This window comes from Lepidochelys kempii, chromosome 21 (assembly GCF_965140265.1).
Source record: "Lepidochelys kempii isolate rLepKem1 chromosome 21, rLepKem1.hap2, whole genome shotgun sequence".
Taxonomy (NCBI): Eukaryota; Metazoa; Chordata; order Testudines; family Cheloniidae; genus Lepidochelys; species Lepidochelys kempii.
The window spans coordinates 7,341,689-7,356,613 of NC_133276.1; the positions used below are offsets into that span (position 1 = coordinate 7,341,689).

General features: G+C 46.1%; 2 protein-coding genes across 5 annotated transcripts in view; one reads left to right on the forward strand and one right to left on the reverse strand.

Moving 5' to 3' along the window:
• Nucleotides 1–14,925, forward strand: part of RBBP5 (RB binding protein 5, histone lysine methyltransferase complex subunit) — a 174,567-nt gene that overhangs the window by 72,371 nt on the left and 87,271 nt on the right. For all 4 annotated transcript variants that reach the window (XR_012155823.1, XR_012155824.1, XR_012155821.1 and 1 more), the window contains exon 14: nucleotides 4,975–5,161. The gene's annotated coding sequence lies outside the window, so the exon portion shown is untranslated. The remainder of the gene's footprint in view (nucleotides 1–4,974; nucleotides 5,162–14,925) is intronic.
• Nucleotides 1–14,925, reverse strand: part of CNTN2 (contactin 2) — a 51,323-nt gene that overhangs the window by 33,016 nt on the left and 3,382 nt on the right. The window lies entirely within an intron of this gene.

Consider the following 14,925-nt stretch of genomic DNA (forward strand, 5'->3'; position numbering starts at 1 on the left):
TGGGCAACTGAAACACAGAGGGATTCAGAGCCTGATTCTAATTTACATTAAAGCTGCTTTAGGCCACTTTTATAGTGTAATTGGGACTCACTTTAAATGAGAATCAGGCCCCGAGTGTTATGCTGAGACCCCCTTGCTGACCAGTCTTGTTTCACTGTTTCCTTGTACTGTCCAACTGACCTGTCTGCATCAATCTGTGCTCTCTTGTTGTAGGCTCCTTAGGGCAGGGAACATCTTTTTTGTTCTGTGTCTGTACAGTGCCTAGCCTAGTAGGGTCCAAGTCCATGACTGGGACTCTTAGGCGCTATGGTAACGCATGCCAAGTGACTCTCCCACGTCCTGTAGACCAGTGTTACTCAACCGGTGAGTCTCAAAAGGCAATTGGGGGTGGGAGGGGGTCATGAGATTTTATTATGACGCACAGTGAAGAAGATCTCACTCCCTGCACAGGCCACGTAGTCTCTGTCAGCCTCTCGCAACACGCATGCACACACACAGTTATCTAGGCTTCTCATTGGTACACATTTCACTCTTACTGTTAGAGTATATGGAAGGAGGTCACGAAAAATATTGACTTCGAATAAGAGGTCTCCAACTTGAAAAGGCTGAGAAACACTGGGCTAGGGCTCTCCTGAGTCCTTGTCCAGTGTTGTATCCACAGGGACATCCTCCCTCTTGGGGTAAAAAGATGCATTTGGTCACCAGATAAGGCTTGGTGATGCATGGAGAGCAGATCTGTGGATCTGTCACTTCTCTCATTTTAATTGCATTTTACGTTTTTCTGCTTTATAAAATATAGACGCTGCATTCGAATGAAAGGAAATGTCATTCTGCGTTTCTTGAGTGTGTAGCTTAAACAAACACTAGTTCCAAGTGTACGTGACTGGGCAGGAGCTCTCATCATAGAAGGAGCGGGGTTGAGTTTCAATAACCCTCTGCATATTTACGTGTGCCAGCTCCCCACTTTCTTCTCCATCTCCCAGCAAGGCTGCTATCTCGTCACAAGTGAGCTGGCTTTAATTATTTATCAAACAGCTCCAAACTGTATTTTGAACCCCAATCCTGCTTGTTTGCATTTACGCTGAGTCTCAGCAGCTAGAGCCCACCCCCAGCTTCACAATGCCCTGATTGCTGCTATTCAAATCATCTTCTCTTTTTAACTCCCTTTATCAGTGGATGCCCTCCATCTCTCTCTCTCACAGCTCTTTCCTTTACAAAGTTTTTCATGCAAGATTGCCTGGCTAAATTCCAAACTGGATTATTCCATTCTGCCAAATTAGCGGAACCCCTCTGTGGATTCAACTGAATCCAGTCTTCATTAATTTGTTATTGGTGCAGAATACCTGCTGCATTTCATCTCAGAAGTGGTTGCATCACACTGGTGGATGAGAAGCCCCTCTGCACCAGACCCCTGTTTATCTGACTAGTAGAGAGAGTGTAGAATTTATTTAGATTTCTAGTGTGAGTGCTGCAGGGTAACGGATGTTCTCTTGTTTCAAATGATGGATGTTTTGGATAAGAGGAGTTTGGATAAATCATATTCTATTGATTATACAGCCTGTAAAGTATTTACGGTTCCTTCAGGAGGAAAGGCACCATACAAATGTGCTTTGCTATTGTGTATGTACTCTGCAAACTAGCACCAGGAAGGCCAGCTGAGGACACTTAACTGCCTGCAAGACAGGACTTCACAGTTCTGCTGCAGCAAGTGTTGGCAGTGCCCTTGTGTGTTTCAAACCATAGGATTCATTCCTTATGGCCCCGCAGAGACGCTTCATAGGCGATGCTTGAAAGTTCCCCAAGAACGCGAGTACCACTGAAGCTAGCTGTGGAAATGGAAAGACCCATCTTTGTTTATTTCATCAGATGACAAGAGAGGGGATCAGTCACATCTAAGCTCAGAGCCTTTTCTCTCCCCCTTTATTGCTACATCCAGGGGACAATCAGAATGGACCTGCATCCAGAACAAAGTACAGTGACCCAGTGACATGAAGCAAGACCTACGTAATCAGCTAACAGAGTCATGCCATTGGAAGTCCAGTTTATGAAATAATGGGCTGGGGTGGGATTTATGGGCTCACTGTATCATTTCTCTCATTTCGGTGACATTTTCATTGCTTCAGGATTCCAGAGGGATGTTAATGCTGATCTGCTGGCATCTGTCTGATGTTATGGTGAGCTGACCCATCTGGTATCCCCCAAAATTCATCTCAGTATCTGGTTTATGTGTAAATCCGTGCTTGGACTGCAGGGTGCAGGAGGAAGAGGAGAGGAGGTTAGCAGGGAGAAAACCTGTTTAAAATGGTTCTCGTTGGTACTGAGCCATCCCAAGGAGTCTTATCTGGAAAAGGGAAGTACATGTCTCAGAACAAGATTCAAGTCATGCGTACATGGGAAGTGGGCACTTCTCACATGTTGGGCCTCATCCGGGCCTATGTTAGCCCCCTTGAAAATGTCTGGCAAAAATGGGAACATGATCAATAGAAGAGCTCAAGGTGGGGCCAAGGTATAGTCAACACTTGGCAAGGCTGCATAATGGACAGAGAGATTGCTGCATTGTTTGCATTATCTACAATTAGAGATGGGAATAGAACTTCCCCAGGCTATTCTGGAGTCCATTTTCCCATTCATCTTGGTGTAGAGCCTGACCCAAGAAGATCAGAGCTGGACCTGCATTTGAACTTCCCCAAAGTTCAGGGCTTTGAATCCACCTTAGAAAGGTGGGTCTGAGCCCTGAATACTACATTTGGAGCTGAACTTCCCCAGAGTTTTGGATCTCTGACGATCCAGCCCAGACCTGTCTCTGCCTCTAATTAGAAGAGGGGCCTCTGGGACCTGATCTGGGACTTGTTTCCCCATTTGTATCTGATGTTTTGACAACCACTCCAGAGCCTTCTGTTGCACTAAAAGGGGATCTGTCAGGCCCACTGATGGATGCCCTCATTAATGGAGGAAGGGTGTGCATGTCTGAAAACACATACATGTAGCCACTGAAGCATTAAGCTTTTCCTAGGAAGCCCCTGGGAGCTGGGAAAGATCCATTATCATGGAAATGACGTTATGGTGCTACAGTGAGACACTTAGAATTCCCCTGAGCCTCTCTGCCTTGAAAGCCCCCCTAAGTACGAGAGCTTTCTCTGGGAGCTGATCCTGTGGATGAAGTCACTCTAAAAGGCACCGAGGTTCCTTGTGGTGAACGAGTGCATGCGGATGCATATATGTGAGCACATTCACCTGGAATCACGGCTTCAGTGGGGAAAATGACTGGTGACTTGATAAAGGCTGGAGGGTTGGAGATTAGGATGATGTGACACTGTCTTCACAGATGGATTTCACTCCATTTGGTTGGTTACCTGTGACCAGCTACTTCAGTTCCAAGAACCTGTGAACACTTTCTATTCGGGATCTAAACAATCTATGCTAAAGTCTGTCCCACCTTGTATTTAGCTGTGACACTCTGGTTACCTTCTCCAGCTCTGAGGAAGAGCTGTGTGAAGTTGAAAGCTTGTCCCTTCCACCAAGAGAAGTTGGTCCATTGAAAGATATTACCTCGCCCACCTTGTCTCTCAGATCTGCCAGTAACATATGTGGAATGAACCATCTGTTAAGTCTTTAAACCGCATTACTGGAGACCCTCATCCACTGTACCATCACTAACCATTGACGTTTAATTGCTATCAGTGGCCATTATGAAGACTTGGAGTATATTACGCAGTACGCCAGGCACTTTCAGCATGGATTCACTGGCAGCAATTGGCCAGCATAGCAGGGGTGGTCTGCATGGGTCATTCAGTAGCAAGGCTGGGACAGTCTGCATGGTGCATTTAGCAGCACGGCAGTTATATTCTATGTGGATGCACCTGGAACTCACAGCGGGAGTCAGGCAGATTAAAAAAAAAAAAAAAATCCAGACTGCCTGTTCATTCCTTCCCTACCTCAGCAAAAGACCTATATTAAAATCCCTGTTCGTTCTGTCAAAAAGTAACAGCCACCCTTTCCCCTGAAAACCAGTGCATTTGCACCAAACTAGGTCCATTGAGAAGTAAAGTCCACAGCCTCTCCCTTCCAGCCTCCCATCTTGCCTTGCATTTTGTGAGCCAGCCCATCCCCACCTTTTACTCCCTGCTCCTTGAGAGTTTTTAATGTGTACCCTTCTAGAGTTGCTCTGATTTACTCTGACGTGTGTGGGACCTCGTGGCCCCCTAGGGCTGCCAGCCTAGGCAGTGTGTACCTCCTCAGCAGTGCTCACTGCCTCAATCTGTCAGCTCCCACCCTTCGGCGAGGAGCTGGGCTCTAACAGGAGGAGACTATGATGCCATCACAGCCACAGTGCAATCTATTAAATGAGTGTAGCTTAATCCCCCTTGGTTAAGTGACAATATGAGCATTTGGGCATAAACATAACCATTCCTACAGCAGCAGTATCCCATAATAAAAGGGCATTCCTGACTCTGTTGCCATGGCTGGGACAGGGAGCCAGGCATTCATACAGTGCTGAAAGAGGATGGTGAAGTTGGGAAGGTCCCAAATGTGACCTTTTTTTGGCTTTGGTTTGCAAAGTCCATGCAATATTTGTTGTGTTTTTTTTCTCCCCAGAACAAAATGCCTCAGTGTTTTTTGGATTTTAATTAATTTTATTATAATGTATTTGTTTGCTCATTCTTCCTAAGAACCAGTGCTTTTACAGCAGCCCATGTTCAGGAACAGGGATGGGACTGGATCTAAATACCAAACTTAAACTTTCCTGAACTTCATGGGATTCAGCATCCAAAACTGGATCCAAGTTTTGCAGTTGGTCCCTGCTTCCATAAGGAGACCAGTATAAATTCTACACCCCTGACCAGAATATCCTCTAATGGTCAGGTGTCCAAAATCCAAACCAGGATCCAGGTTTGGCAGCTGGCCTCACTGTCTGTAATGGGTGAAACCAAAAATCCAGATTACAGGGGTTCAAAATCCATCTCTGTTTTGCAGCTCAGTTCCATCTGGATTCATGAGCAACCCTACAAAAACAAGACAGTGCATGATGCCCCTGCACTTGTGAGCAACCCTACAGGAAAACGAACAAGCCGACAAAAACCAATGTGTGCACAGCCCCAACGCTCCTGGACTACTCTACAAAAGCAAACTGGCTCTTCGCACAACCGAGGAAACAGCGCTGGTAAGGTCACTGATTGGCGTGTGCGATGGGGTATCCACCCCACACAGGACTGAGTGGGGTTAAGGTTGCTGGGATGGCCAATCAACTCCACAGGCTGCACCTGGAACAGGAGGCAGGGAGCAGGAGATTGATTAGGATCAGGCTCATAAAGCCAGGCAGCAGGCTACAGACGGGGCTGTTGAGAAAGGACAGTCACTACAGTCATCCATTCTCTTGGGTACCCTCCACCTGAGCCTGCTGGCCTCCCATGAGAGTACCGGGTATCCCTCACCCCCCTCGCCCTTCATTTTTGTTTTTTTGTCACTTTACACCCATTTAATTTCTTTAAAATACACACTGATAAATTCCCAGGAAATTTTAAACAAAAACCCCCCCGAAAACAAAGGCCCTCTCCGTGGCACAGCCATGACCCTCAGCACAGTCTCTGGAGATCATCCTGAGCCATGGGGGCAAATCTGAGCTACCAGGGCTCAGGCAGAACAGCAAGGTGGCTTGTTATCCCCGCTGCAAGAGCTTTGCAAGGGGGTCCATTCTTCTACCCTAGAATCTGCCAGCCGCAGCTGTGCCCTGAAGTGACCCAGAGGAGCTGGAAGCTGTGGGTGGGGTGGGCAACTGTATGTGGATTGCACTAAAGATTTTCCTGTACAGGCTCTCTCCTCACTGTGTGGTAATTGTACAAGCCCAGTTGAAAACGATGCTGGGTACAGTGTTTCTAAAGGAAGGAGCATAGCTCCAGGAGGCTCTTTCTCTGCGGGATTACGAGGGGAGCAGATGGTGCTTACAGCCTGTAGCTCATTCTCTACTGGTTGTCCCTCTGGGGCTGCAGCACCTGCCCCCGGGGAGGTCTGGTGCTGGAGGTTTATAGGGTGTGCTTTCTGGATTCATTTTATTGGCTGTGGGCTGTGGCTCAGCGGAAGCGCTAAGAAGGCTGAACCAAAGTGTTGGGTCTTACCGTACGCTCCCAAAGCTGCCCGGTTCCCACGGACTCTGAAGTCCCTGATTTCAAGTTAAATCTACTACAGCGGGTTAAATATTTTGGGGGCAGGGGAATGCTCCTCAGTTTCTATCTACTGCCATCACTCTGCACTTGTGAAGAGGGCTCACTTAGTGCCGGGAGTGAATGCACTGGCCTATTACCTTTGGAGACCTGGGTTGAGATCTAGTCTCAAATCAATACCGAAATAAGCCAGGTGTTTTCATTCTGCTTATCTTACATTTACTGCATCACAAAACCACTGCACATTTGGCCCTGATTAGCTCCAGTGGGGGTGGGCAGATCTGGAATAGCGTTGAGAGGCGGAGGGTGGGAAGGCTGAGATGCATTGGCAGAGTGGTGTTGGGAACTATAAGGGCTTCAGTTGTCCAGACAAAGTATGAGGGGCAGGAACTGCAGTCACTGAATCAAGATCTCTTTCAAGCACCCTGGGCCCAGATTGGTTGTTGAACATCCCAGACAGGGCTGTCTAGTAGCCAAGGTCCAAAGCAACAAGTGGGATGAGGTCAGGACTGAGTGGCATTGGCAGAGCTGTACAGGTGGTTTGTATAACATTTTGTCCACGCTACACCTGCAGTCTAGAGTTATTTTGTCACCACTAACATAGGAAACACAACAGCTGTTGAGCATCTGCTCTGTCCCATCTGGGGCCTCTAGGCTGACTGCACATTCAGGGCAAGGGATACTTCGCATACGGCAGTAGCTAACTTCTCCTTCTGGTCAAAGACCTCCAGGGGTCGAATCACATCCAGTGTGGTGACGGTGCTGCAGACATCAAGCCATCGCTCTCTGAAGCTTGAGTACTGAAGAATGCTGCTCACCCATCTCTGGCAGGGCTCCAGCCTGCTCTAACCAGCGACTAGAAAAGGTGACCAACTAGGGTGACCATCGGAAAGTCCCAATATTAGGGTCTTTGTCTTGTATGTGTAACTACACCCCCGTCAGCCCACCTGGAAAAAACAAGTGTCCTGATTTTTTACACTTTCTGTCTGGTCACCCTATGACCAACGGCTATTGGAAACTTAATGGTGCAAAGCCCCTCTAACCAGCTCTAACTCTGAAAAGTAGGGGAAATAAAGGCCCTGATTGTGGAATTGGATCTGCACAGGCACAACCTTGCACTTGCCTGGAGCCACACTGAAGTTAATGCAAAGCTCCCTCTGCCTGGATGTCAATGCAGAAGTTGGTAAATTCCTTTAGCTTTCCAGAGCCTCCTACTGGCTGGGAAGTGGCTAGAAACACTTAACAAAAGAGGAGGCTAATAGTGTGGTGTGGGATGGGGAGCGGAGGGGAAGAAATAACCACAGCCAGACTGCTTGCACACTCAGGTGCTTTCATTACCAGACATGCTTATTAAATCCCAGCAGTGTGAGCAAAATAAACAAACAGAACAACTGCCTGTGTCTGAAACAGGCCAGAGAACAACCCCCAGCTGGGCCTAACTGAGGCTAATTGCTCACCAAGTCCAGTCTAGCTAACCATATCTTTGCTGGCTACTAGCCTGAATTAGCACTAACTGGGGGTGGGATTTAGTCTCTAATCAGCTGCTGTCCATGTTGGACCTCATTTGCCAAGCAGAGCTTGAGGTGCAGAGCAGCAGCTTGGAACAGGTAAGTTGCAGTGAATGAAAGAGAAAAGAAACAGGGATTTAAAATAACAAACTGAGAGGGGGTGAGTGGTTAGACTGCCCCAGTGCTGCCTAGCTCCCTGTTCTCTTGCTGGAAAGGAAAACGTGGCAGAGTACCCCATAAACGTCCCTCTTTGGGCTTTGCTGGAACAGGGCAATCACAGCCCCGGGTTCATGCACAGAGTCTGAGGTTTTGGAATCTAAGCCAGTAAGAATCTGGTGTTGGTGGGTCTTCCTTTGATAGTTAAACATTTGTCCTTCATCTCTGTGCACAGCCATCAATGCCAGCCCCACTCTGCATTCCCAGCTATTACAAGTTTGGGGAACCCCCTGAGGGCCTATGTTGTGTTACTACTGAGTCACTGGCCTGGACTTATTGCCCCCTAAAAATGACTGTCAGAATCTGGCTCGCCTTCCTGAGTTAGATTGCTCTTTTCTAGAGATGAGCTCAGAGCTGCAATGTTTAAAACCCAAGTATTGAGCACCCTGTCACTTGCTTTTGCTCTGTAGTAAAGAGGGGGGCCAACTGCATAATTTGGATCCAGAGCCCAGTTCAGATTTGGAGGCAGCTCCAAAGTTTGCAGGTTTGGGTCTGAGGTTTTAGGTTGGGCCCAGCTCTGATTTTTAATTTCCTTCCTTCTTTCTTTCTTTTTTTTTTTTTTAAGGAGTCATTCTGAAACCCTGCCCACCCCAGGTCTCAGTCTCATCTCAGGTGTATTTACAACTTCATGCAAAACAACTGATTTGGAATTATTTTAAACATATAGAGTTGCTATCTATATCAATGGAAACTACCCTACTTTTGAGACAGGCGTCCCCAGAGACCAATGCTCATTTCTGCCACTTTCCTTACAGAGCTGGTCTTTTAGGGCCAGATCTTGATTCTGTGGACTCTGCGCAGAGGTCTAGCCCAAGTGAATCAGATTGCAGGATGTGGCCCTTACGAAGGGCATAATGCAAAGGGTGGAGGCTTGAAGCTTGCAATGGTATTGCCAACAACCATTGTTTATTGGCTGTAGGACCCTTAGTGTAGGCGAGTCTGTTTGTTAACACATAGGCCTGCACACAATATTTCTGCATTTGTTAATTGCCTGAAATGATCTGCATGAATGAATGCAACACAGAGCTGTGCGTCCTGAACCCAAGGAAACTCCAGTACATTTCAATGACCTGAGTTACTTGGCTTGCGGTGGGGTGTGTGCTGCCTGGATTGAAGAGAAGAGGCTTTGGGAGTCTTTATTTTGTAAGTTGGTAATGCAGCTGGGCAAACAGAAGCATGTGGAGATGAGGCTCCAATGCTTAGCTGATGCCTGGTTGGTGATGGTTTCTCCTGCAGGATTCTGCAGCTGCTTTGCCTGCATTTGGCAGCCCCACGCTGGAAAGCTGGTTCTGTCAAGGTCAGGCTTCATCCTTTTTCTCCTTGCTACTTTGCGGGAATGTTGATTTTAGCTCCAAGACATGCCAGTTACTTTTTCTTGGCTGCAATGGGGTGACCTATTGGTCACTGATTATTTTATTCCTTAATGGAAACTGACTGTTGATCATTATCAATTACAGATAAGTATCTCCTGGTTCCTGTCTCCCAAAGTGCCCCTAAGGTGTCATCTATGTTTGGGAATGAAAAGGAATTATTTAGCATGGTATATGATATAATGGGATGAGCTTGAGAAAAGGGGAGAATTTAGGCTGTATTAAGAAAAACTTCCTGACAGTGAAATATACTGAGCAAGAGATAAGTCTTTCCCAAGGCAAGTGGCAAAACCCCATCACTTGGGACATGTGAAACTAGACTGGATGAACAAACCATGAACACACATGCAGTAGGGAACAATCTTTCATCAGCAGGGAGATGGATGGGGTCTAGAGATCTATGTGGGCCAGATTCTGAGAGGAGCTCTCAGCACATTGGGAATCTGCCTTTTATTTAGGTGCTTAAATGGGAGCTGAGCTCTTTGGAAAGTCTGGCTTAACAGATGGATTTGAAATCTCCAAACTGATATTTCATAGGAGCAGATTGTTCTGTGCATTGTGAAAACAGGTGCTCTGCACCTCACAGGTTCTGCTCTCGATGCACTTATACGCCTCCCCCTAAGGTCAGTGAGAGGTTTATTTCCACACCGGGACAAAAATATACCCATCTTATTTCTCTCATGCTAGTATAAGTATCAGGCAGAGCTTTCTGATGTGCTCTGAGCAGGACATTAGTAAGGCTATCAGGCTTAAGGCAGAGTCTTCTAAAATCCCTCCTTTGTTTCTGCTTCTTTTAAATGCTTTTAAATAGTAGTTGGGGAATGCATTTATGTAAGTCACAGGTCCCAAGGCTGCATTGTATCAGTGTCTCTGTACTTCTCAATCTTTCCCCTCGTTTAGGCCCTGCTCCTGAAAGTTGTTCAATACAGGCAAATCAGCTGCATTGACTCCAGTAGTTGGATGAGGCAGGATCTGTCCACATACAGCAGCTTGCAGGATCAAGGCCTTGATTGTAGGGTCTTGGGGGCAAGGGCTGTGTCTTTGTACATGTTTGTACAGCACTTGGCATAATGGATCTCTGTTCCTGACTGAGACCTCTGGGTGCTACTCTCAGAGACAAATTTAAAAAGAGATCAAAATACCCACTATTAGAGATGGACCAACACTTCAATATTTGGGGCTATTTGGAATCTAGGTCTGAGTTTTGCAAAGGGACTGTTTCTTTGTAACTAGAAGCAATGTGGCCAAATGGATAGAGCACTGGGTTCGAAGAGTCCTGGGTTAGAGTCCTGACTCTGCTGTTGGCCTGCTGCGTGACCTTGGGCAACTCACTCCCCTTCCTTGTGGCTCAGTTTCCCCATCTGATGATGACCTCCTTTGAAAAGTGCTTTGAGAGGTGTTGATGGAAAATGCTATATAACTGGCCAAACCAAATTCCTGCCTCCTGCCCTGGGACTGTCGGATGTTCGAAATCTGAATATGGTTCCTTCAGCCTGTCTCCACCTAATCCTTCCAAGCCTAGAAATATTAGGTTTTTATCCCTAAATGTCTGCAAATATTGATTTCACTGTGTATGCACATATGATGAAAAAAATATTTCCATAGATGATGATCTAAATGTACAGCTAGACAAAGTAAGAAACCCACTGCCTGAGACTGTAGTCTGATTTAAAGATATTTACTTGGTCTATTTTGACATGTCATGTTGACAGGTTTTGTTTGAATGGTTTTGAAGCTTTAACTTTTTGAATCTCAGTGTCTACTGTTGTTAAATCATTTATTGTCCGATCCCCATCCCCACCGAATAACTTTCCCTCAGTGGTGAAAATGTAAGTTGATTAAAAATAGGAAAAAGTGCTAATTCATCACTTAGGTGTTTATGAGACTGTTTAGGCTGATTTTGGCTCCTGATAGTAGGTGCTGAAATTTAAAACATTGGGTCCCCGTAACAGGAGCTCACTATGGCAATATATTGTGTTTCAAGGCCCCTTAGAAACATGTTTGAATTTAACCTCACAACCCCCTCCTCATGCAGGGGATATTGACTATTAACTCCATTTTTCAGATGGAGAAGCTGAGGCACAGACAGGCTAAGTGAGGTGCCCAAGGTCACATGGTTGAGTCAGTAGCAGAGATGGGAATGGAATCCAAGTGTTCTGACTATGTCCCATGCTCTGTCCATTAGATCTCCAGAAAAATAAAATCTCCAAAACAAGAGAGGGGCTTTTGGCAAATGCTTTAAATAAAATCTCTTGTTCTTAAAGTCTTGCATCATCTATCATAGGTACACAGCTCAGCAAAGGGAAATTCTGACTAAAGCTTAGGGCATCCACTGCACTGACAACTCCCCAAACTACCTGCTCTTCACTGTCATCGTTACCATGGTGGTGTCAGCAGAAACCTTTTGATGTGTGGGTAAAAACAGCTTCCTAGCCCTGAGGTAGTCTGTCTCTGTGCTCTCCTAGCTGCTGGAGGGTGCATTGCTTGGCAAGCGCCAAAACCAGAGGAGAGATTATAGGGATGAAAGACCTCACCACCCACCCCTTGGAAAGCCTCAGTAGTGTCAAAGGGCTCCAGCGTCTCTAGAGCACAGTGATTGCACTGCTTCTAAACTCACCACGTGGGCCCTGTCACAGCATCAGCACTCGCAGGTCACTGCAGCAGCTGGGGCATCCTTCGCTCTTCCAGCACTTAGCTGCAGCACCGTCAACCCATTGCATTAGATGGTGGGGGAGCTGGCCACGCTGCCCACGTTGGCGCTGCTGCAGCGCCTAATGCCAGCCCTGGCAGCATGCAGGAGACTGGAAAGTGGTGACCACCCAATGCCCCCACATGAATGCACAAGTAGAATAAAGTGTTCATCCCTTCCGGCCAAGTGTGACTCAAGAAAAACAATACTTCACACCCCACTTTTATTGATACCACACTGCGCATTGTTATGTCCATGTGATAAATTCCAGAGCCCTTTGACCTCCTCGCTCCACTTTCTGCTCCCTACTCTATGATGGCTGGGGTTATTTTTAACATCCGGAAGTGTCAAATAGCCCCTCCTTAAAATAAAAAGAGCCCACCACAAAAATCTATCCCTTTCCCCTCCGAGATTATGGATTCACCACCAGATTACACAGCTCTAGGAAATAAGACCAATAGCTTTATAAATTGTACCATAAATAACAAAAATAAATAATTCAAGTCTTGGATCAGGGTCACGAATCAGGATTGATATCTTACAATCCTTCCAGGATGGAAACACCTGCCATATCCCATTGGAGAGCATGGGAATTCTCCCTTTACCCCAGCATTAAACATCCTGCTAGGTTGTAAAATACTGGACTGTACAACTGCTGTCAAAATATGTGGATCATAGGCTGTTGTAAACAGGGCATTCTTGTAAAGAAAACAGCTATAAAAACAAGCAAACAGACTTCCACATAACTCGTGTTCCAGCTTTGTTTCTTTTGTTTAGCAGGAGCCACACTCTGCCTGGACCACTGTACAGCACACAGAGACATGTGGTGGCTGAAAAACATTGCAGATAAACATATTACATCTGAGGGTATGTCTGCACTGTGGGAACCCCCCCCACCCCCCAGAACTCCAGGACGGCGGGTCTCAGATCCTGGGTCAGCTGACTCAGACTTGTGCTATGGGGTTAAAAAGAGCAGTGTAGAGGTTCCCACTTGGGCTAGAGCCCAGGCTCTGGAACCTGGTGGGAGGGAAGGGTCTCAGAGCCCAAACTCCAGCCTGAGTGGGAAGGTCTCTGCTGCTACTTTTAGCCCGTACTGGGAACCTCGCAAGCCCAAGTGAGTTGACTTGAGCTCTGACTGGCTGCTGTGGGTTTTTTTGCAGCATAGACATGCCATGTGATGCCCTGATTTATAGAAAGACTGATGCAGATAATTTTTAGAATTTTTTGTCTGCCTCCGTTTGCCTCATATGATTTCTCTGTGTGTAACTTTTTTGTTACTTTCTGAATTTCTGCTGTTTAACCTGTTTCTAAAACCATCCTTGAAACCCCCCTGTTAATTATTGAGTCTTTAGCGTGTGTTTGTTTACATGACAACATTGCACGGTTGTTTTCTAGTTTGAGATAATCTGCTTTTGCATTGGAGGACTGGTAGATGGTTACATGTCTGGCCACATGCTTTCATTCCTACAGAGACTCCCACATTCAGAAAGGCCAGTTGCCATTCCCAGGAATCCAACCACATGGATGCAGTACTCCTGGGAATAATGTTTGCAGAGCAGTAAAGGCTCTGGCAGTTTTAGAAATCTCACTTGCCAAGGATGGTGATAGCGCAGCGGTTTGTTGAGGAAAGGGATCGTGCCCACAACTACGCAGACTAGCTGCAGGGAAACCTCTGTCAAGCAAACAACCCAAGGGACAAGCAAAATGCCGGCTGCCCACTGGATTAATAATTCTGACTAGTGTATGTAGCACAACTGCCTTCTGCTGCAGGGAAACAGAAGTGAGGATATGTATGTCATAGGCCCTGTATTGCAAACACTAATTCTGCTTTAGCAAGAGCAATGGAACCCTGTGCATTTGGCTCAGGGAAGATCTGTCCCTGTAGTTGCTGTCAGGTTTCAAGTGGCTGTGAGGTGCAGCATGTGGTAATTGTGGTGTTCAGGTGGCTGCGTGGAATTGCTACTTTTTGAAGAAAAATTTCAAAGCATTTTATAGAGATGGGGCAGCCTTTTGACATAGTCTCTAAAGGCCAGACAAAATTCTGTTGGAAACCTTGGGACTGATTTAACATGGTTGCTTAGGGCAGGGAGTTGCCTATTGGGAATGAGTCCTTGGTTCAAGTTCTTAATGAACGTAACACTTAATAAATTTATTAAGACTTTATTAAAACAAGTTGGGGCTTATATATGTTTTCCCCCTAAAGAGTAAGCTTCAGGTATGCAATGAAATGTGAAAACCTGAAAAACTGGCCTTGCTTTGATTTATCTAAGGTCAGTTTTCACATGGGTGCCCATGTTTCCATGGGTGTGAATGGTGTACTCTGTTGTGTATAGATTCTGCACTGTGCTCAGCTGTGTGACTTATTTGTACAGTACCTAGCACAGTCGCACTCTGACTGGGGCGCCAGATATAAATCATAAAAAGATAGAGGCTGAAACGAAGCTCTGTGTGTGTCTTGTGTCTGAAAGCTAAAGAATAACCATTCATGCCACTGAGGTGATTTTTGTGTGTAACCTGATCCTACCCCCAGTGGCAATTTGTCGCTCTCCCTTGGCTGTTGCACTATGAGCTGGGACAGAAGCCTGAGTAGAGGTGGCTGAAAATGTTGGTCAAAACCAGTTTTCTTGCAAAAAAAAAAAAAAAAAAACCCCGCTGTTTTGACCCAAATTCTAGGCACTACCACGATGCAAATAATTAATAGTAGCAGATTAAAAATGAAGGAAAGAAAGGAGAGAGAGAGAGAATAAAAGCAAATGAGAGAGGCCAGGAAAATGGAGGGGGAGAAGAAGAAAAGGAAAGGAAAAGAAAAAAGAGGGAAGAGGCGAAGGAAAGAAAGGGGAGGAAAGAAGAAAAGATAAAGAAAATGTTAAAAGATAAAGAAGTGAGAGGGAAAGAAAAGGGAGGAAAAAGAGGGTACTAGAAGGGAGAGAGAAGACTGAAGAAACTATAGGTAAGTGTGGTGTTCCATGGTGTGTTTCCACAGG